A 23,693-nucleotide genomic window follows, 5' to 3' on the forward strand; every position below is an offset into this window, starting at 1 on the left:
GGACTCGGGCAGTTTAACATGCAGTACAGCCAGAAAAAGTAGCTCCAATAAATAGGTTAGTGGAATATATTACTGCTGCTGGAACATGTAAGCCTGTGAAACTGTAAATATGGCAACAGTCTGTTCAGAGACAAAATTAACAAGAAACTATGAATATCCCCTCCCTTGAAAATTGCCAAGCTGTGTTGCAATTATTTAAAGCCTAACTTGCAAACCACGCTCTGTAACTAACTCTTTTTGTCCGCATTTAATTCTGCATCAGCAAAGATATCAGATAGCGAAAAATAGAGAGTGAGAGACAAAAGAGAAAGAGTGTGTACTTACAGCAGAGCTCCTCAAAACATTTTACGTAGATTTCAACAATGAATAACCAAATTAAATATGACTTACAATAGTGCCTCCACTTTACCTACATACCTCGTGGCACTATGTGGAAGAGGCAGAAATAGTCATTTTTTGCCAGTATTTTAACACTTTAGTGTAGTATAAGCTCCATAAAGTAGTGCGTACACATTGATAGGTTATAATGTTTACTCTCCACAAATTACAGGAGCCCGCCTTCCTCCGTTGCATCCCCCGGCATCTCAGGTTTCAAAAGCCGACAGTCGTTATGAAATCTTGAGGTACACATGAGATAACAGCCATGAGAACCAGCATGAGCACACTCTTAACAAGTGAAAGCTACCTCCATCCGCAGCTCCTTTTCCTTCACAAAAGAAACAACAACAAAAACAAATAAACTTAATAATGATCAAGAAATATTAAATACTTTAAAACCACAAACCAGAATAAATTGTCAAAAATTATACTTGAAACTCACTTAAATATTGCAGCTTCTTAGAAACACGTCTGCAAGTGGTAACACAATGTGCACTTATGTAATCATTAGTATTCAAACCGTTGTCCTCACATCTATTACCTTCATCATTCCAGAAACATTTGCTCTGCGGTGCTCGTGTTTTGAAAATTCTCTCTCGCATTTATATTTTCATCCATTACAATGTCATGGACACATTTATGCACTAATTCATCTATTCTTTGCAACTTATCAGAACTTTTCTTGGGCACATCATCCACTAATACAAGATTATGATTAGACCACTACCTACCATCTTCTGGTTTGGAAGGAGTATAAGTTATATATACAACTTTGAAAGGTCCTACAAACATAAGGCCTCATTTGCAGGAATCTGACGCATCAGCCCTGATGCGTCAGTTTCTTGCACTGCCCTATGATCCCCCAACTACACCATGGATGCACTGTAATTACAAGCTCCCTGGTGCAAGTTTTCACAGATGTGTTAGAAATTCTGACACAACTGTTGCAGCTAATCTCACACATTGCTGGACTAGCGTCAACAAAATGTCGCTACTCCAGCAATGAGAGGAGGCCCCCATAGAGAAAAGGCCAACGTTAATTTTATGCCGGCTCTGAGCAGACGGTAAAATTCTGACACAGTGAAGTCGCAGAATGACACAGTGAAATGTTGTAAATTTCACTGCATCAGTTCTGCGTGGCTTTTCCAGTGGAAAAGCCTACCCTGCATACATTATACCTGGCACAAGTAGAATGTGACACAAGGGTTTACAAGCTGATGCATTGGATCCAACGCTTCAGTTTGAAAATCTGGAGCAGTGTAAAGCACCGCTAGTGGCCCTGCTGCGTCAAGGAAAATGATGCAACGGTTGCACAAAGCCCTTGTAAATGAGGCCCTTAAAGTTTAAACTGGACCTCCTGTGCGAAATATCTTTCAACATAATGCAGCAACTTACTTCCAACTCTTTCTGCCATAGTCTACATTTAGATTCAAAATAATTCTTCATTTTATTTTGCTTTTCGTTTACCCTAGAAACAACTTAATCCAAGTACACCTTCTCAACACTTCCACCCTTTTCTTTCTACCATTCCAGAACCAGCTCCATTCTAGCCTTCTTTCCCCATAACACAGAAAAAGGAGATTCTCCCACAACACTGTGTGGTGTAATATGATATGCCCAAATCTTGTTCTTTAAGAATTCTTCTATATCAGCACCACACATCACAGCAGTTCCGATGCCCACTTTCAAAATTCTGTTAGGGCGCTCCACAACTGTTACTTAGTGGTCTATATAAAGCCACAGTATAGTGCTTTATGTTTCTCATTTTTAGAAAGTTTTCCATTTTATCCAAAACAAGTTGTACCCCATTGTCAGTTGCTAACTCCAAAGGATTACCTTCAATGGCAAACAAATTGGCTAAAAACTTACGGGTAACACCCATGCTCATATCCTCCACAAATTCATAGTAGATCCATTTTGAAAAATAGTCTGTAAGTACAACAATTTAATGCATGCTTGAGGGCAGCTGCCCCAGAGGTCCTACAAAATCTAAAGCCAAGTTATCCAAACACGTTCAAGAAACGGAACCAGTTCAAAAGGAGTTTCTCCGAATTGCCAATGCTTATTAGAAAATTCACAAAGCTCACATTTACCAACTGTATCATCCACTAATTGATATACGGCAGGCCACTATAAAGATTTTCTTAGCATTTTTTTGTCAAAGTTGTCTCTCAATGGCCAGAATACCTCTGCTTTACAATTCCCTGACACAACCCAGCAGGAGGAACAAATTTCCCAATTCTGAGCAAGACACAATTTTCCACTGAAAATTCTGCAGAAACATGATTAAAATTCAACAAATCATTAATAAGATTCTTAACTGTTGGTCACCCAGAACACATCAATTGCTTAGTTTTAATAATGGAAGCATCCTTATCGCATTCACTTTGCCATTCATCCTCTGAAGTACATCCTTGACAATACCAATGATGTATTGCACATCAAAGTTGCTCTCCTGCAATTTGGAGAACAGTCCGCATGGAGGGAGCAGCTCCTGTGCCTTTACTTCCCAGCAGATACATTAGTTGTTTGTGATATGTACACAAGATAAACTTCATTCCACGTATGTATGTCTTAAACTTTTCCCCACATGCAAGCATGCGCTACTCTCTCAATAGTGCTGTATTTTCTCTCAGTATCATTCAGAGCTCTTGATGTAAATGCTACTGTAGTCTTATATTTGCCCACTCTGACACAAAACTGCTCCAATTCCGACACCACTAGCATCAACATTAATGGTAAACTGATGGCTTGCTATAAAGGTTTTTAAAGCAGGAACTTAAATCCAGACTAGTCATCACACAATCCAATGAATGATCTCAACTGATTCTTATCTTTAGGATGTGGAGCTTCTTTCAAAGCCCTTTGCAGTTCATCTTTGGTTTTATACCCTATGCTGTAATTCAGTGTCCCAAATGGTCAACAGAATTGGTTAGGAATCAGCACTTCTCTCTGGGCCATTGCTATACCTTCCACCTTGAAAATACATAACACTTTGTTTAAAATGCAATTATGTTCACACACAGCTTTAGCAAAAATTAATATTTCATCCTGGAATGCTTGATCTCCAGGAACAACTTAAAACAGATTGAACATTATTTTTTGGAATACACTAGACGCAGAGGTAAGCCCAAAAGTCAACCTCAAATATTTGTATGCTTCAAATGGTATAATAAATTTAGTCAACAATTGCAAATGTTTTTCTGTTTTTCAAGAGACACCGCTGCTTTTAAAGTTGATTGTGCTAAACGCTTCCCCCAATCAATGTCAAAATTCCTGTACTTAGGGTAATAGATGGCATGCAATAAGAATTTACTTGTTCCAAGAACACAAATCCGCACACAACCGGATATGTCCATTTTTTTTCCTGGCGATGACAACAGCACTGCCACTTTTGGATGGCAGCACAACGCCAAACTCATAATGAGGGCCTTAATTCCACAGAAAAATGTAAGAAAGTCTTTTCAGGGCTTTATTATATACATTCCTACCATCTTCTTCAGATGCATCCGGTTGAGCCTCAGGGAAGTGATGAAATATTTTTTGAACCTCGGCTCGTAAGCAATCTAATAAAAATGTGATCTTTCTGGATGATGAAAGGTTAATTACATCAATTGCCACTAGATAGCATTGAAACACCCTAATCCAAAGCTTCCATTGTTGTTGTTGTCCTCCCGGGTATTGTAAAATCCCCGGCGGTTGTTACACATGACCTCCACTGGCCATATTTTGTGATGCTTCAAACTCACGGTTATCCCATGATACAGAATATTAGTATTGCTGTTGTGGTTTGATACACAAGATGAACATAAGCAATCTTACCATCGCTGTGTGCCAGATTTGTGAACTGCAATTATTAGCCGATGTAAGTTCCACTATAACTGCTTCACGATTCCCCCTTTTGCAAACAATCGTTTCCAATGACATAGGCACTATTAAATGCGCTACAGGATGCCGAAGACTGATTTAAAAGGCTGCCATGCAACTTAAATGCCTGACACTGACGTAATACACCCACTCGACTTGGATCTCCGGCTGACCCTGGGCCACTGATGCACTTACTCCACTGCAGCATACATCTGCTTTCAGCAGACGGAAGGTGTCCGGATGTCACACGATGGGGCACACTCATTTCAGCCTTCCAACAATGATGGGATGCAAAGTTTCAACCTAAGAGGGACGAACAAATTGTGGGCTAAAAAAACGCTTGTAGCAGTGGTCTCCAAACTTTTCAATGCCGTGCCTCCCCAGTTGAAAAATAAAAATCATTGGGCCCCCCAATGTTTAAATATGTCTAGACCTATTTAAATATTGCAGTTAAGTATTGTTACCTTTTTAAAAATGCAATAACTGTTTTTGCATTAAGCAAAGGCCTGTTACCTGTATAATGCTTCTTTTGGCCAGAGTCTGGTGCCCCCCCCCCGGACCACTTGAGGCCCCCCAGTTTGAAGATCTCTGGCTTAGACTAAGCTTCTTTGCGCCACCATTATGTTGTAATATAAGTTCCATAAAGTAGCACATACACTTGATGGGTTATAATGTTTACTTTCCAAGAATTGCAGGAGCCCGCTGTCCTCCGTCGCATCCCCTCGCATCTCAGGTCCCTACAGCAGACCAAAGTAGCTATAGAATTTTGAGGATAAATAAAACTATGAAAAGTATAACTGAAAGATAACAAATACATGCTTAAACAGTTATGGATTTATGAATATGAAGAGCAATAAAATTGTAAATATACATACTGTGGTGTTCATACTCCTTTATGAAGATAAGTCGCATTCACTAAAGTAAACTATTGCTTAAAGTCATTTTCTTCGATAAACAGGCTAGTAACTGATAAATAACTGATCCATTCAGTGTTTGCAGTGAAAGTGGTTTATCCTCCTTATATCAAGTTCAGTTTCATAAATAAGCCATCTCCCTTGCTGTCTTCAGCATTGCCTGAAATGATAGCTTTTTTATATCCAGTATCAATATAACCATGTGAGCAGTTCAAACAATCTAAGTTGCTTCACGGCTGATGCTGTAACTGGAACACGTCTAGTCAACACTTTATACATCAAAATGTATTCTCTCTTTCACTGTTTCTTTCTCTCTCCTTTTCTTTAGGAGGGTAAAACATTTTGAAAGACTATACACCTCTGAGGTGCTCTCACTAGGCAGCATAAATAAACATTTCTGAGGATTTCAGCATCATTGAGAATTATTGCCTCTTATTTGGCAAAACGACTTGCTACTTTGCATCTTTCCTCAGACCAACACTGTTGGTTTGAGTGACAGCTTCCTTTCAACCAATAGTATTTAAGACACTTGGAACACTCAAAATAGAAATCAGACAGAGACTGGGTAAGACTTTTCTACTTCTAAACTAATACTAATGCAATAGTTAAGCTGTATGAATCCACAGGCCAAGTGGATTCCAGATTAGATTGTACTGTGACAAACTATACACGTTAAGCAAACGTCTGTAACAATATGTATCAGAAGAGTTCAATTATTATGTGAAATCACATTTTAAATAGTATGCATTATCTAGTCTGAAAACCTACCAACTCATAGTACTGCATAAATCCCTAAGTAAGTATTCAATTTACTAATTATTTTTTGTCACAAATTTATAGGTGTTAGGGAACTTACTCCTAGAAATTCATAAGTAGCATAGACTCACAAAAATACTTTGGGAATCAGCCCCTTAATATGTTGAAAGTGTTATAATAAAAGACAATAAAAGTCAATCACAGTGTCCATATCTCTTTATATTTTTTACACATACGTTGGTTTTGTCTCCACATACAGTTATTTTATATAGGCAAAATGTTTGTACTAAACAGTGGACCGACTTCAGAAAAACACATGTGTAAGCATGAGTTACGTGCACAAATTGCAAGATTTATGACTTTAAGGTTTCCTCAAAAGGTGAAAATGAAGTCATGAGCTCTTTAATCACATAACATTGACTTGTGATTGCTTAATATTGCAGAAGAATAAATCCCACTCAAGAGTGGGAAGTGGATTGTTTAGAGAATGGTTGCCCTGACAGTTTCAGAAACATCAGAAACGGTTGTGGGTATTCACAAACTTTTGTGCAGCAATTCTGCTTTCCGGGTGCTGAAGAGGGCCCAAAAATGTAACAATTAATTTGCTGAGACTCTTGAGTATAAGGTTATCATACAAGTGTATACTTTCAATTAATTTGATGTAGCGTGCACCTAGGCAAAATACAGCAGAGTGATGGACATGGACAAAGACAAGAATAAAGTAAGGAGAGAGGTAGCTGTGTTGTGAGTAGTTAATTCATTGTAATGTAGTGTTCATTTTTATAAAGGTGAGTCTTCAACTCTTTCCTAATTTGGAGCAGTGTTGGGATTAAAAAGGCCTGCTGTCTTGTTTGTTATCTTTTTTATTCTTCTTAGTCTGCAGTCTGATGTTGTCCTAGCTGCAGGTGTGCTGAGATCCACTAGAGATGATGAGCATGTCTACAAGCTAAGGGGGTGTGCTACTCATGATAGCTGTAAATTATGCAGCTGGTTTTGAAGATGGTGCGGACCAGCAAGGGGAGACAATGGAGTTCCATCAGAATGAACGAGATATGATCATATTTCTTCAGGCCCTGGATGAGACAGCTGCAGCATATAGGATGCCCCTACGGGGTGTATCTGTGGAATCTGGGAGGTCATGGAGTAAAGGCATCATCATCCAGGATGAGTACGAGGGCTTGGACAGATGTTCTGAAGTCTCTTTCTGAAATAAATGGTTTGACTTTCTTTAGACAAGAGCACTAGTACCAGGTTGTCTTTATTTTTTTGGCAATGTGTTCCTTGAGGGTGTGGTTTGTGTCCAGGGTGAATCCAAGTATTTGGCATTCAGTGAAATTGGGGTTGCCAAGCTATCAAGGTTATGGTCATTAAGCCAGGTATTGTGTTAATTGTTCTAGAAAAATAGCAAGAAGCATGTGTTGGTTTGGTGAGCTTCAGGTGGGCGCTGGACATTCAGCTTTGGATCATAATAAAGCAATGTTTAAGGCCCTGGATGTCTGAAGCAGAGGAGACTTTCAGGTAGAGTTGTGCATCATCGGCACATTGCTGAATATTGATGTTCTTATTTGTAAGTAGAGCATCTAGTGGCTCAAAGTATATGTTGAAGAAGACAGGAGACAGTTTTGAGCCCAGGGAATTCCACAGGTGATGGGGATCCATTGAGACAGGGATGTGCCCATGTGACCAAACTAATGTCAGTTGGAAAGTAGGAAGCAAACCAGGAAAAGACATTGCTGGTGAATCCCATTTGAGACTCCAGGGTGCATATGGGAGTGGAATGGTTGATTGTGTCAAAGGCAACTGATTGGTCCAGCAATATCATCAGGCAGGGATCATTTTCATCTGTGTTGAAAGGGCATTGTATATAATGTGTAAGGTAGTGGTTTCTGTGCTGCAGCATGATCTGAAACTAGACTGGTAGTTGTGCAGGATATATTTACAACTGATGTGGTCTTGAAGTCGAGCATACATTGCTTTTTCCATGATCTTTAATGATCACCAACAAGCACTAAAATCAAAAGAGCACATTCAAGTTAATTTAGAATGAAACCTCTCAGATATGAGCTCCAAGATAATAGCCGGATGAAGTGTAATTGTAAGAATGTGCCACTTCTTGTGTGATCAGTCCCCAATTTGTTGGACTGATGCTGCCGGCTATTTCACTATAAGGTGTTCTGGGCCCCGCTGACCAGGCCCCAGTGCATGTGCTCTGACCTCTTGAACTGTATGTGTGATTGCTAGTGCTTTAATGGCATCTTTAACCTACTTATAAGTCCTGAGTCTGTGGTACAAATTGTACTCAGTGCTAGTAAGGCAAAGGTCATTAGTGGACTGCAGCATTTGTTGTGCCACAACTATTGTGAGCAGGTGAAAGCAGGGCTCTAGGTCTGTCACTGTAGCCGATTCGAACAGCTTTTGAACTTCCAACCCAGAAAGGCAACATAACCCCCTTTTTCAAGCCAAAACCTTCCTATTCAATATGTGTAAGTCACCTCAAGGTAAGGCTTTAGTAGCCCACAAGTTAGGGTGCTAAATAATAAAAAGAAGAACATGTTCCTTTTATCTTTGACATGTCCTGACAGTGAAAACTTAAAATCTTCGTATACACTGTAGCAAGGTTGGTGCCATTGGCTAACATGGAGTTACACCAGCCCATGTGCTAAGTGCTAACTTCTATTTGGTGCCCACCAAATATTGTACTCTATGGTATCAAATTAAACGTTGCATTAAGTATGACTTAATACTGAAGTCGGATTTAGGATAAGTTTTAAACCAAAGATGGCTTTAGAATGTCACTACTTTCTTGCCCACAAAATTCTTGTAGCCGTTACTGATTAACTGCAGGCAGTTATCACCTGATACATCCTGTTGCCCTCTTGCTAGGTGCAAAGCGCTCCCAGGAAGGGAAACAAAGGGTGTGCAAGAGGGATGAGGTATGACCTCCTCCTGCCAAGATGGCACAAGGGCACAGCCACAGACCGCCCAGCTCCAAACAGGCAAGCGCTTCTGAGAGACAAATGTGAGTTACACCTTAGCTCGCCTGCTCCTTTGTTTAAGTAGGCAGGCTGGTATCTGGGGGGAAAAAAACATTGTGGAACTGGTTTTCTAGAAGAATGGCTCCTTATACTGGACATATCTAGGGGTGTGCCCCTGGCTTTGACTCAGAGAAGAAGGGTGCTGACATATTGGATTTGGGCATAGAGATGCAGCTTTGGATTGTTTAGTGCAAATCTCACAGGAAATGATGTAAGAGTAGGTAAAGTTGCCCTATGGGAACTGTATCCCCATTGGCTAAGGAGTCCTCCCCAGCCAGAAACCTGAAATTGGCATAAAGGTGGCAGCCCTGGCTACCAGCCTCAGGACACTGCTGGAATCGGGAAGGACAGAAGAAGGACTGCACCTGCTGAGCCTGTGGTCCTCAGCAAGAAAGGCTGCAAAAAGGAAGTGTGTACCTACTGAACCAAGATAGGACTGCAGAGAGAGAGAGAAGAGCTGCTCCTACTGTCAACTCCATAGTGAGAGACACCAAAGGCTACACCTTCTCCCACTCATGCCAAGGACTAGTGGGTGGACTCCAAGGGCTAGTTGACTAGCCCCCTGTTACGCTTTAGAAGTTTGCACCTGCAAAGTGCCCAGTAGTCATTGGACCTGCTCTGACTCCACTTGTGTAGCCTGTGAGATCAAGTCTAAGCCCCAAAGAAGTGCCTTCCAGGTTCTGGATCCTTGGCTAGTGCTTGAGTGTGCTCTTACTCCCCACAGAACTGCACCCTTCAAACCTAAGGTGAAAGATAACTGTTTTTGAGCACAGAGTCCGAGGCTCATGGACTACTGCTACTTGCATTGCGGACCAAGACTTCACCGGATGGCTGGACTTCACCAGTCCATTGACATTGAGCCCAACATTGGCATCACACTAGAGAGAACCCCACCGACCTCACCACTGATGAGAAAGAGAACCAAAAATGGTTCCTAAGTGTGAAGGTAAAATCTTGACCAGATCCAACTGGCTGCCCACATCCAACCCTGACTTCCATTATGGTCGGCCTCAAGCAGGACAGTGGTTTAAGGGCTGCCAGTTGGCATGTTGCCAGGTAGTTCTCCAGATCCTGTGATTGGGTGGCATCAGGGGGTGAAATTTGGGATGAGATTGAACCTTCGCCTAACTCCACATAGGGAGTCTCTGCAAATGATTGTACAGGAGTGAGTCAAAAAACAGGGACTGAATAACACTGTCACACATAACATGGTACTATTTTGTAACTTTGTGGAAGGGGAAGTGAGAATAATTATTTAGAATAGTTTACTGGGAGAATATCAGCCTAAAAGAATAAATGGGTGTTTATAGTAATAGCTGACAGGGCCGTCTAACTTTGTAAAACAAAAACTTCACATTCTTTTCATTAGTCATAGCATGTGACTTCTAACAGATATTTCTCTGTCGCCAAAAGTAAAACATTTACTTATACTTCTGTTATGCTACCTAAAAGAGGAAGTAATTGCTGCCCAGTGTGACTTTGTTAAAGTTTCTCTAATTTCACTAAGATATGCAAACAGTAAGCCATTAGGGATGGGAGTTGCAGTCTTACTTACACTGAAGGCAGAAGAAACGGGTCAAGGTGACACCGAAAGAGGGTTTCTGTGGTACGAAATTCAGTGAACAGTTAAACAACTTCCACTGTTTCGTCTTCAATAATGCAGAGAAAGAAATAACTGAACACTCATTGCACATCCAATCATAAGATGACAAGACAAAGCTGCAATATACTGAGAATGACAGACAACATAGCCAACGTTTTCTTTAAACGTTTTCTAAATGTAACACTGTGATTTTGTTTTTTGAAAATGCATTCACACTTTAAACAGGATTCCTTCCAGTTGCTTACTAAAGACTTGTTTATATTTATGTATATAACTCTCACTGTCTGACCTTTAGCAGCAAACACAGCACTCAATAAAAATAATGTTTCAAAATGAAAATTTCAAAGTAGTCAAGAACACATGAAAATGGACGTGTTATGGCGATCATAATTTTTGAAATACAGAATGCAAGAAAGTGAAAGCAGACCCAAGCAAGCATTTGCAATGCAATGGGTCTCGCGTTGGCTCGAGTTAGAGCTATTAGCATTGTAAATTCCTAACTGGACTTATCTTTCTACATAAATTGAAAAAGAAAAGTAAAACAGTTGACATAAGCAAGCTGATTCAAAGTACCATGGCCACCATGAGCACGAAGGCGAGACACAAAAGGAAAAATAAGTTTGCTTGCAGTCAAGCTGTCTGCTAACGTGCAATTATCCATGTGACAGGGTTGGTGTCCAAGACGGTAACAAAACCTCCCCAAAGAGGGACAAACGTAAAGTATTTACCAATGACAACAAAGGATTTTTGAAAGACAAGCCCATGAACGAGTGATAGTGATGGGTGTGCTGTGGGCGTGGTTAGACACGACCAGTGCAAGCCTCATCATGTAGCTTTTTTCCAAAGGCATTGATAAAACCAATTGGTTTCACCTATGCAAGACTGTTAGACCTGACAGCCTTAGGGTGGTCACCCCTAACTTTTTGCCCGCCTCCCTCCACTTTTTGGACACTGTTTTTGCTGCTAACCAGTGCTAAAGTGCATATGCTCTCTCCCTTTAAACATGGTAACCTTGGATCATACCTCATTGGACTATTTAATTTACTTATAAGTCCCTAGTAATGTGTACTATATGTGCCTAGGGCCTAGGGTCTGTAGATTAAATGCTACTAGTGGGCCTGCAGCACTGGTTGTGCCACCCACTTAAGTAGCCCCTTTACCTTGTCTCAGGCCTGCCATTGCAAGGCCTGTGTGTGCAGTTTCACTGTCACCTCGACTTGGCATTTAAAAGTACTTGCCAAGCCTTAACCTCCCCTTTCTCCACATATAAGTCACCTCTAATGTGTGCCCTAGGTAACCCCTAGAGCAGGGTGCTGTGTGGGTGAAAGGCAGGACATGTACCTGTGTAGTTTACATGTCCTGGTAGTGTAAAACTCATAAATTTGTTTTTGCACTACTGTGAGGGCTTCTCCCTTCATAGGCTAACATTGGGGCTGCCCTCATACAGTATTGAAGTGGTAGCTGCTGATCTGAAAGGAGTAGGAAGGTCATATTTAGTAATGGTAATACCAGATCCTGCTGACTGGTGAAGTTGGATTTAATATCACTATTCTAGAAATGCCACTTTTAGAAAGTGAGCTTTTCTTTGCACTTAAACCTTTCTGTGCCTTACAATCCACGTCTGGCTGGGCTTAGTTGACAGCTCCTTGTGCATTCACTCAGACACAATTCAAACACAGGGTACTCAGCCTCACTTGCATACATCTGCATTTTGAATCGGTCTTCCTGGGCTGGGAGGGTGGAGGGCCTGCTCTCACACAAAGGACTGCCACACCCCCTACTGGGACCCTGGCAGGCAGGATTGAACTGAAAGGGGACCTGGTGCACTTCTTAGCCACTCTTTGAAGTCTCCCCCACTTCAAAGGCACATTTGTGTATAAAACAGGGACTCTACCCTACCACCTCAGACACTTGCTGGAGAAGAAACCTGAACCAGAACCTGCATTCTGCCAAGAAGAACTACCTGGCTGCCTAAAGGACTCACCTGACTGCTTTCTACAAAGGACTGCTGCCTTGCTGTTGCCCTGCTGCCCTGCTGCTTTGCTGAACTCTTGCCTTGCTGCTGAAGTGCTCTCCAAGAGCTTGGATAGAGCTTGCCTCCTGTTCCCTGAAGTCTCAGGACCAAAAAGACTTTTCTTTTCCATTTGGACGCCTTGTGCGCCGAAAAATTTGACGCACAGCTTGTTCCGCGGTGAAAAATTCACTGCACGCCGATCCGGAAAGACACCGCTCGACGCGACGCCTGTGGTGCCACCGGAACTTCGATGCATGGACTCGCCTGGACAAACGCCACCCGACTTCAGAAAGGAAATTGACGCAACGCCTGCCGTGAGGGAGAAGATTCCATGCACAGCCCACTGGAACTGCGCGCAGCCGGAAAACAAGCCTAGGATTCCACGCACAGACCCCGGGACATCTGGTAATCCCACGAACCACAGAAAGAGACTGTCCGCGCGCCGGAAAACGACGCCCAACTTCCCCGCGTGAAAAATAACGGCGCAAGTCCATGTGTGCTGGGGAGAAATCGACGCACAAACCATTTTTCCACGTATCTCTTCTTCTGCGGCCCTTTGCAGAGATTTTCCACTTTAAACCAGGTACTTTGTGCTTGAAAGAGACTTTGTTTGCTTTTTAAAGACTTAAGACACTTTATATCACTTTTCAGTGATATCTCTACAATTTCACATTTCATCTTTATTCGTTTTGACCTGCAATTATCCTGATAAATATTATTTATTTTTCTAAACACTGTGTGGTGTATTTTTGTGGTGCTATATTGTGTTATTGTATGCTTTATTGCACAAATACTTTACACATTGCCTTCTAAGTTAAGCCTGACTGCTCGTGCCAAGCTACCAGAGGGTGGGCACAGGATAATTTGGATTGTGTGTGGCTTACCCTGACTAGAGTGAGGGTTCTTGCTTGGACAGAGGGTAACCTGACTGCCAACCAAAAACCCCATTTCTAACAAAGACCTACTGGCTTTGTCAATCTTTTTGCCATGTTGTAGAGCTCCGTGACTGCTATGCAGCATGGTTCAAAATAAAATAAAATAAAAAAGCACTATGATATTTACTTTCAGCCATGTTGCATAGCAGCAACACTGCTGTACATGGCTAAGAAATAGCATAGACAAAGCTAAAAGAATCTTGCATAAGTATGACCTAGAGGCTTTGCTATTGCTTGTGGTTTTTAGGCAAGGGTTGATTATTTTCCCAGGATTGCAGGAGGTTAATTGTGCTGGATTCAAACTTTATTCATCAGTTTCAAAGTTGGCGGTTAGACTATAGCATGATATAAATATACATACATTTTATGTATATATGTTTGTAAATGTATATTTTAACACATCTTTACAATGAAGTCACAGAGGGGATTTGAGTAAAATCTCAATAATCTAGAAATAAAACCCAGATTTGATGCAGTTATGTGTTTCATTTTCTAATTGATCCTTCCTTACCTGTTGTTATATATCGCTGCTTCTCACATGGTAGTGGATCCTTTCGGATGATATGGAGTTTTTTGTGCAGCATGCGTCCTCCTTATATGTCATGTAACAGGGTTTTAGGTTAACCAAATCACAGTAAGAATCACTCCCCAGATGTCGCACTTGAGGAAGCAGCAAATAATCTGTGTACTGTATAGTTATACTTTCATTTATTAAATAAGGGTAACTATGCACTTGGCAGGTCTTTCAAAAATTGTATGAAACTCTTAAATGTTCTTCTCCACTGATATCTTTAGTAAAAGGCAAAAAATATTTTCATTTTGAAGAGAAACCAGAGTATACGTTTCATGGCTGTTGTTTGTCGCGTCAGCAAACACAGTTCCACAGACTGACTGGGTGATTTAGTTTACTAAATTCACCTTAGAAAACCCTTTAAAATACAACCAATTTATAATAATTGTTGTAATCCGCTACATTGATAAAACACTTGTTGCCACAAAAAGAAACAACAGGAGGACTCAGAAGTGACACAAACTTATGGGAATGTAAATTTAGTTGTAGGTCACATGACAGGAAAGGCTGCACCTCAAGTCATAATGTTAGCTCCTTTAATTCTGCACATTTTGAATGGTACATCACACGGGCTTTTGTGAGGACTGGTTGCACCCAAAGGATTTTTATATGCCTACATCAAAGCATGCTCGCTGGCTCATTGCTATTCTTTTCGAGACAATGAATGAGCCAGTGTGTTTTGTACTTGAAGGCTGCATCAGCTGCTGTAACAAAACAAGTATTGGCAAAGAGGAATGAGTTAGAGCTATTAGCATTGTGAATTCCCAACTGGACTTTTCTTGCCACATAAACTGTAAAATAAAAGTAAAACAGTTGACATAAGAGAGCTGATTCAAAGCGCCATGGCCGCCATAAAAATAAGTGAGAAAGAGAAACACAAAAGGAAAAAGAAGGTCGCTCGCAGTTAAACATTTCGACAGACGTGCAATTATCCATGTGACAGGGTCGATGGCGAAGGCGGTAACAAAACTGCCCTAAGGAGGCACTTACCAATGATAACAAAGGATTTTTGAAAGGCAAGCCCATGAACGAGTGACAGTGATGGGCATGTGGTGGGCGTGGTTAAAAGCCCACAGATAGATTACAACAGGCCAGAGTGCTTGTCCTAAAAAAGAACATGTGCCATAACTAAGCCAATGACCAAATATAGTTCTTTGCAGCAAATAGCCTTTCTTTAGGATCCTGTGTCTGCTGCTATCTGGGTTCTTTTGGAGACCTCTGCCAGCAAAGAATGTATAATTAGAAAAACGTTTACTGTAGACAATACTCCATTTCTTTTGAAAATAAACTGCAATACTGAATATCTTTTAAACATAAACGGTGTTAATTAAAGTCTACCAAAACCTGTAGGGTTGCCTTAACCCCTTCACTGCCAGGCCTTTTCCCCCTCCTGTGGCGAGACTTTTTTTGGCTATTTGGGGCAGTTCGCGCTTAGGCACTCATAACTTTATGTTCACATAAGCTACCCACGCCAAACTTCGTCCTTTTTTTCAAACATCCTAGGGATTCTAGAGGTACCCAGACTTTGTGGGTTCCCCAGAAGGAGGCCAAGAAATTAGCCAAAATACAGTGAAAATTTCGTTTTTTTCAAAAGAATTGCAAAATGGGGCTTCAGAAGAAGGCTTGTGTTTTTTTCCCTGAAAACGGCATCAACAAAGGGTTTGCAGAGCTACAATCACCAGCTTCCCAGCTTTCAGGAACAGGCAGACTTGAATCAGAAAACCCAATTTTTCAACACAATTTTGGCATTTTACTGGGACATACCCCATTTTTACGTTTTTTTTTGCTTTTAGCCTTCTTCCAGTCAGTGTCAGAAATGGGTGTGAAACCAATGCTGGATCCCAGAAACCGAAACATTTCTGAAAAGTAGACAAAATTATGAATTCAGCAAGGGGTAATTTGTGTAGATCCTACAGAAAATAACAACTGAAAAAATTAATATTGAAATTGAGGTGAAAATTTTTTTTCTCTACGTTTTACTCTGTGGGGGAGGCTGTGGGGGAGGCTCTGTGACTGTCAGCGCGCGCTCGCGCGCTGACGTCACAGGAGGGGTGGGGGGGGTTGGGGTGGAAGGGGAAGAGCTTCCCCTTCCATCCCTGACTTGGGGGGGGTGGGGGGAACCCCACAGAGGGATCGCTAGCGCTCCCTCTGGGCTCTGTGACCAGGACGTAATGGTTACGTCCTGGGCACAGCAGCACTGTGCCTCAGGATATAACCATTACGTCCTGGGCACAGAACCAGTTAAAATGTTGTTCTTTTTTCCCAAAAGTTTACAGTGTGACAATGTTGTGGCTCATAATTCCCAACAGTGGGAAATCACCAATACCTGTGGCGTTTCGCCTGTGTGGTATTACTACATTATTATGACTTGGTGACACTGGGTATAAGCATAACATGCGGAATGAGAATTTGTACATACCTTTAGCACATGCGTTGCGTCTTTCAGACCTCATTTCCCCACACGAAGTTAAGAAGGTTTGTCCTGCTAAAACGTGAAAACAGCTGGGTAGTCATAATTCAAAGTTGGTGAACATATGTAAATATGATGTATTTTGCGCCAGCATTAGTTACTCCAATTTACAAAGGCATTTATGAGTACATAAACTAATACTACCGTATACTAGAAGAATACACGGTGATAGCAGTAAAGTTTGCCAAAATGCATAGAGGCAGCGAGGATGTTAGTCATTTGAAACAGCTTATCACTGAATTTAATGAACCCCTAAATAGATGTATCAATTGTCGTGTTGCTGTAAACTCTGTCCCACTTAGTGGGTCAAGTTTTGAATGCAAAGCAAAAAGGAAAATTACATAAGGAGCAGGAAACATATTTTAGGTTCTCTCCAAAGCGCATGGATTTCGACGCAGCTGAATTTCATCAGATCGGTTTTGCCAAACCTACTGAAGTCTTTTGAAAATGAGCGTTTACTGTGTTTCTTTGTACCAAACCTCTCACTGGAAATTTTCCAGGCCTGCCTAAGATCTTGAAATAATTTGGAAATGCAGCGCAAAATATTACTTTTCAGTGATTTCAGTAGGATCTTATTTATACATGGTAAAAATTACTCCAGCAAACGAAAATACTTTTTCACGTGGATTTATTCTCTTAGCCAAGAACTTTTAAAATTAAGTTGTGGAGGGGAAAAGTTCACATCAGTAAACTTCAGAAGACTAATAATGTTTAATAAAGTAATTCATGAGGTACATGATGTTTTTAAAGAATCTGTAGTTTATCAAACCTATACCTGTGGTACTTGTTTCAAATAGATTATCCTTTTCAGGTCAAATGGGTGAAATAACCAAGGTTTGGAATGGACTGTTCCCAGAAAGAACAGGGCCAGTAACAAATTGTATTAAGTGGACTTCTGTGAATCATTTAGAGTTAGCTGGACTGGGTGCTCTAATGCAGTGGTGACAGAGTAACCTGTCCGCCAAATTTAAAGTCTGCCCACCTGATTTTGAGTCAGGTGGACTGCAAGTTTTATGTGACTGGAGTAAAATGTACTCCATTGGTGTAAAACTGCCTCAGATAGCCCAATGGAGTACGTGTCATTTGAGACAAGTCATCCAACCCTCCACCCAATTGGTATTGGATTCAAGATGGCTATTTTTTACTGACTGTCAGCTCCAGGTTTATCCTGGAGGTGAAAGACATTAACGAAAGAAAATGTATCCCAATTCCATGGGTGAAATCTTTCCTACATCGACAGGAACCTCCATGATGGCAGTCCCTGCTAGTGTAGAGAGGTGTCCATGGACTGGCAGAAATATCTGAATTTGGTGGGTGGAGTAAAAGTAAGTAGGATGACTGATGTAAAGTCCTCTGCCATCCTACCTGCCTTTACACCGTCTGCCGAACCCTAAATCAGTCCTTCTGTCTAGAGTAGCACAGTGTGTGGAAAAGGATGGTCTGGAATGCTACCCAAGTGAGTGCCACTGAATAGACTATTTCCATGCATTTATCCCATCACCGTTTGGGTGTTTGATTGCGATTGCCTATAAACCTGAGCCTGGCACAGCTTTCTAAGCCTACTATTGTTAAATTTGTGAATTCAAAAAAGTAGTAAATTTGCAACAATTTAAGAAGTACCCTATGGCTGCAGATTCACTACTTTTGGGTAAAATAGTCATTCTATATATTTAAGTTGCTGATCAAAAAAAGGAACAAGTTAAATCCTCTTAGTGAAATTACAACTGACACAGATATTACAGACCCGACTCAGGGCCTCTAGACTCAACTACCAAGCCAAGAATGCATATGTTTGGGCAGGTGTCGCACCACAAACACCTCTCTCCCAAAGCTACGCTGCTGTTCACAGATGCAGTAAACATCAGATGACTCTTCATTACATTTATCATTTTAAACAAGTCATTCATGAAGTAACTTGGTGTTTTTAAAGAATCTGAAGTTTATAAAATCTATGCTGCGTGTACTTGTTCAAAATTCTCCTTAGCTCTTAGTTGTGTTGAGTAGGACCAATGGCATGCTTGGAACTAGTTGCTACAGGACATCTTGCTGCTGAATTTGAGGAAGAGTGGGTAGGGTTAGACAGGCCTTGGGAACCCCGGTAGGGCTTTTTATGGCACTGGGGCCATTCGAATGGTGGCTACTGATGGTGATGTTTTAATGTGATCAGTGATATTGTCCTGCTAATAAGTTAAATATAAACCGCTTCACGAGGAACACTGTAAATGTTGATTTGTATCACATTTTCATGTATCACTTTTTCTTAGTACATTTTCTAGCATTTCTTATGTTTTGAATCTTATGCTGTATATGAGGCAATAACATTTGATTTCTACTTATGCTTAAACTCACAAATTGTAAATTTGAATAAGCACTTGTGTCATCTATGAATATATGATGTGAGCAGTTCTTGTGGCTCTTGCAGACGAGAGACCAAATTAAGATGTACTAATATTGCTGGTAGGACAACTAGCATACCTAATAACAATAGCATTTCAGGCTTCGAGTTTTGCAAAATTATGCACAAAATGAAACAGGGACATCTGGGTAGTTCACAAGGTTTAGGTGAAGAGAAGCTCCTTTATATTGAGCACCCTACAAAAACCACCAACACTCTGAATCTGCTCACCTCAAATGTCTACTTTTCTAGCAGAGGTTTTAAGCATAGGATTAGCACAGTGCTATCCAGGCCAAGCTAGAAAGCGACAAAGCCTTTTGCCATTTTTACAGCAAAGTTTTTAAGCATGGGATTGATTAGCTAGTGCCAAACTGTAAAACGAGAAAAGCCTTTTATCACTCCAGGCACAGTATTACAACTTTGGGTTGGTAAAATACCACCAAAGCCAACTTGGAATGAATTAAAGCAACTCCTCTGAGTTTACCCACCTTTTTTGCATAATTTTTCTGCACTGTAAGCCTGAAGGGGCATTGTCTTGACTTCTACTTGGTGCTCCTTTGCCATGTTATGCAGATTTGTACCTATCACCCAGGAGGGTATCTTGGTGCTGAGCAAGTGTAAGTCTAGTCACACCTTGGGCCTGGAGGGGATACTTGAAAAGCCAGGTCTTCAGCTCCTTGCGGAATTCAAGAAGTGAGGAGGAGAGTGTTATGTGTGGTGGCAGTTTAGACCATGCTTTACGAGTGATGTAGGAGAAGGATCGACTGCCCTATCTGGTTTTCCATATGAGAGGGATGTGTGCAAGTAGAAGTTCGGATGAGCAACGGTGTCTGGAAGATTTTTTAAATCAAATGTGATTGTTGCGGTATGCTGGTCCAGTGCAATGTAGTGCCTTGAAAGTGTGGGTAAGGAGTTTGTGAACTAGGAGTTTGCATGGATTTGTGAACTAGGAGCTAGTGGAGCTCCTTCAGATGTGGTGTGTTGTGCATGCAGCATGGAAGGTGGAGGGTGATTCTGGCCACCAAGTTCTGAATGATCTGCAGTCTTCTGATTCGTTTTTTGTTGATCCATGCATAGAGGGTGATCCTGTAGTCTAGTGTGTAAGCATGAGGCGGTGACTTGGGCGGTCATGTTGTTGAATTTGGTGTCAATGATGATCCTGAGGTACTAGGCGTGGGTGTTGCCCCTATATCTGTTGGTGACCAGGTTGAGGCCTACAGTGGTGTGCTCTTCTTGAAGTTCACAATTTTGGTCTTGTTGGTGATCAGCTTTAAACAGTTGGTCTTCATTCCGTGGGCAATTTCACTCATGCAGGCACTGAACATGATCTGGGTACTGGGAGTCTTGTCCATGAGGGAGAGAATGAGTTGTTTGCTGTCAGTTTAGGAGAGGATGTAGATGTCTTGAGAGTTGATGATGCTGATTAGAGGGATCATGTGTGAGTTGAGGAGGGTCAGGCTCAAAGAGGATACTTGCGGAACTCCGCAGAGGAGATTGCAGGCGTCCAGGGTGTATGGTGCCAGGCTGAGTGACTGGGTTGTTCCAGTCAGGAAGGAGCAGATCCGTCAGAGTGCATGTTCTTGGATTCCAATGTTGAGTAGGTGCTGGATGATGTTGGGTGAGAGACTATGTCAAATGCTGTGGAGAGGTCCAGGAGTATGAGGGTCGCTGTACCTCTTCTGTCCAAAGTCATGTGGATGTCATCTGTGGTGGCGATAAGGGCAGTTTCCGTGCTGTGGTTGAGTCTGAAACCAGACTGAGTGGTTTTGAGGAGTTGGTGATCATTGAGATATTCAGTGAAGTGTCTGTTGATGACTTTCTTTAACACCCTGGCCAGGAATGGTTGCAGGGAGATTGGTCTGTAGTTGTCATGCGTTGAACGGTCTGCAGAGGGTTTCTTCAGCAAAGAGAAGGCAGTTATCTGTTTCTAAATATTTGGGATGGTTGCATAAGAGGGAGAGGTATTCAGAATGGGTGCCGATGAGTTATATCCTCTGGAGTAGGCATGGTGGAGTTAGGGGTCCGATGGGGCCCCTGAGCAGATGGACTTCATAGTGGCAGCTGTTTCTTCTGGGTGATGAGGTGCCAAGTGGTAAGGAATGGTCCTTTGGGTGAGATCGGGAGGCATTTGACGTGGTCTGTTGGGTCTGGTAGCAGGTTCAAGTTCCTGGAAATGACAGTTCCAGGAAATGGCAGTGTTTTTGTCGCTGGAAAACGGAGAAAGATTGTTGCAGAGTTCCTGCAACAATCTTTCTCGAATTGCGGGCAGGGAAAAGCACGACAGGTGCAAACAGCGCTGCCCTCCGGATTACGAGTCCCCTCTCCACTGGCTTTTGCATGGCAGTTCGACCGCCTTGCAAAGACTGACAGACATGGGGTGGCGTGGGCCCCACTTGGAATGGGCGGTGCAGGGACCCCCATGGACAGCCCTGTTGCGGCAACATTGCTACTGGCACGATTACAAGCCGGTGCCAATGTTGTGGCCTATTTCCTGCTGGGCCAGCGGGCGGAAACACTGTTTCCGCCCGCAGGCCCAGCAGAAAACACATAATAGGTCCAGTGGGTGGAAAACTGGAGTGGCGTTTTCCCGTCCGAAAGAGTGCCTGCCAAACTCAAAATGAGGCCCTCAGTTAATATTTCTCAAATTTCTTAAATTCAGCTAATATTTCTTCAGTGTCATGTAAAGCTTCACCACCATTATTGTCTATTCTAATAATAGTGGGGACTGTGCACTGGAGGTCTAAATGATCTAGATACAGATAACAATTTCAGCTGATGTCCCTGGTTAGAGCTTGTGTTCAAATATTTGTCATTCATTAAAAAAATCTTAATCATCCATGAAGTCAAAGACATTCACACATTTTCAGTCTTGATGTTGATATAGTATCACCAGGGGCTCCGACCAGGGATGGCTTATAAGTATGCTTAAAAGGCAAAACTCTCCTTTAGTACTGTAATCTAGGCTCAGAAAGAGAGAGGACGTTTTCTGCGATTCTTTCAATTCTCTTAAGAATTTTAAAATTACAGTGATTTTTTTTTCAGTTACAGCTATTGGGCATAAGTGATAGGCATATGCAATCCTTAAATGTGGCTAACATATTTTTCTGTGTGCTTCTTCCCAGATCTTTTGGTTATACATTAAAAGGGAGTTCGGAGCGTAATTTGCAATTCTAAGATTTGCGACTGATGATTGTTGTGAATTAAAGCATCACACATGATATGTGAAATTTAGCTTTTGCACTAACGATTTAGCAATCTAAGAGAAACCTTCCATCAGACATTGTTAGTATTTTAATAATTTGAAATTCTTTAATGATAGTTCTCAGATGGTATTATTGCACTTTGTTTATCTTTCTATCACCCACATTTTTACGTTCTGTTACATTTTGCCTTTCTGGGTTTGGATTATTCACTGGGCTTTTTTCAAGCCTGAAAATAAAAAAAAGCATATTTTATTCCATCAGACAATACAAAGGTATTACTATTAATGAAACAGTATACATCCATGTGCAGATTACTTTGTACTTATTTAAAGAAAAAACTTGTACCTAATATTTTACAGCAGTTAAACAATAATGTGTTTACCAATCCAAACCACAAAAGGGGGGAATTAGGAGAAAAGAAACACAGTTTCCATTTGCGTCCTTGTATCTTGTATCCTGAGCATGCTGCAAATGTTTAGAAAAAACAGTGTTGATGTTTTGCATCTAACTGTGTGCATTTTTTAAACTTTATAAAGAACTGCAGCGCAGGATGCAATCACCAGCAGTGGTAGAGAAGAGTTCCATTTACTTGTAAGAGAGGAGCATGTGGCTAATACAAAAAATGGTTTCAAAAGAGATGTTTTTTAACATTAATCCAAACTCTTTAAATTTCTGAAATGTTTAGAATATTCAACAACCCTTCAAATTTTATCAAAACACAATCATTTATGTTTCGAACTCTTTATTGAATGTTGTATGCCATGAAATTAAAGCATATGAATACATACATAATATTTGAAAAATAACGCTACTTTAGCAGTTCTGAAAGTGATTAGGGGGTTTATCATAAATGCATTCATTATTTTTATGAAAGTGCATATATAGTATAGTATGGAAACTTCAATTAAACATCTACACATATTATGTAGGATTTGGTGTCAGTTTCTAGTGAAATAAAAGGCTCACTTTTCTTTAGTCACGCTTTTATTCGGTAACTCACACATTTTAAATGGATAATCCACTAATGTCTTACCATCCTGGATATCTATCCAGGATTCGACAAATGACTTATCAGGGCACCATTCTGTTACATATATATATATATATATATATGTTTCTAGGGGTGTCTAAAAGAAACATTGCATTTGTTTTTGGGTGTAGTCTGTAAACTATAGTTAGTTGTAATTCATAGTGATAGGTCTTCATATTATTGTTATTTTGGCATTCTTTCAGCCATCACCCTCTAGTATTAGACTGTTAGCTGAACCAGCCAACATCATATCCTTGACCTACCTCATTAAGTATCCATGAGCAAGACGAATTTGTTCTCTCCCTTGGGTCACCCTCATTTGGAAGCACTTCTGTTTATTTCTGGATTTATTATTTCTGTAAAATTTCGTGCTTTGAGTGACAGTTTAGCTGAGAAAAACAAGAACTTACTCAGGCCACAAATGATACCACAATTATGAGAAGCCATGCTTGTTCCCAAGTGTCTTCTGTAATTTATGAATTTATTCTTTTTTTCAGTTTTGTATAGCATGGACTCGACCCA

The 23,693-nt window shown here is 41.0% G+C and overlaps 1 protein-coding gene and 1 non-coding gene across 3 annotated transcripts in view; one reads left to right on the forward strand and one right to left on the reverse strand.

The window, feature by feature from the left end:
* The window catches only part of MYRFL (myelin regulatory factor like), a 689,165-nt gene that overhangs the window by 154,415 nt on the left and 511,057 nt on the right, over positions 1–23,693 (forward strand). The window lies entirely within an intron of this gene.
* On the reverse strand, positions 14,226–14,341 carry LOC138288632 (U5 spliceosomal RNA). The gene has a single exon (XR_011202494.1). It is a non-coding gene; the product is annotated as a U5 spliceosomal RNA (small nuclear RNA).

The sequence above is a fragment of the Pleurodeles waltl genome, chromosome 4_1 (genome assembly GCF_031143425.1).
Source record: "Pleurodeles waltl isolate 20211129_DDA chromosome 4_1, aPleWal1.hap1.20221129, whole genome shotgun sequence".
Taxonomy (NCBI): domain Eukaryota; kingdom Metazoa; phylum Chordata; class Amphibia; order Caudata; family Salamandridae; genus Pleurodeles; species Pleurodeles waltl.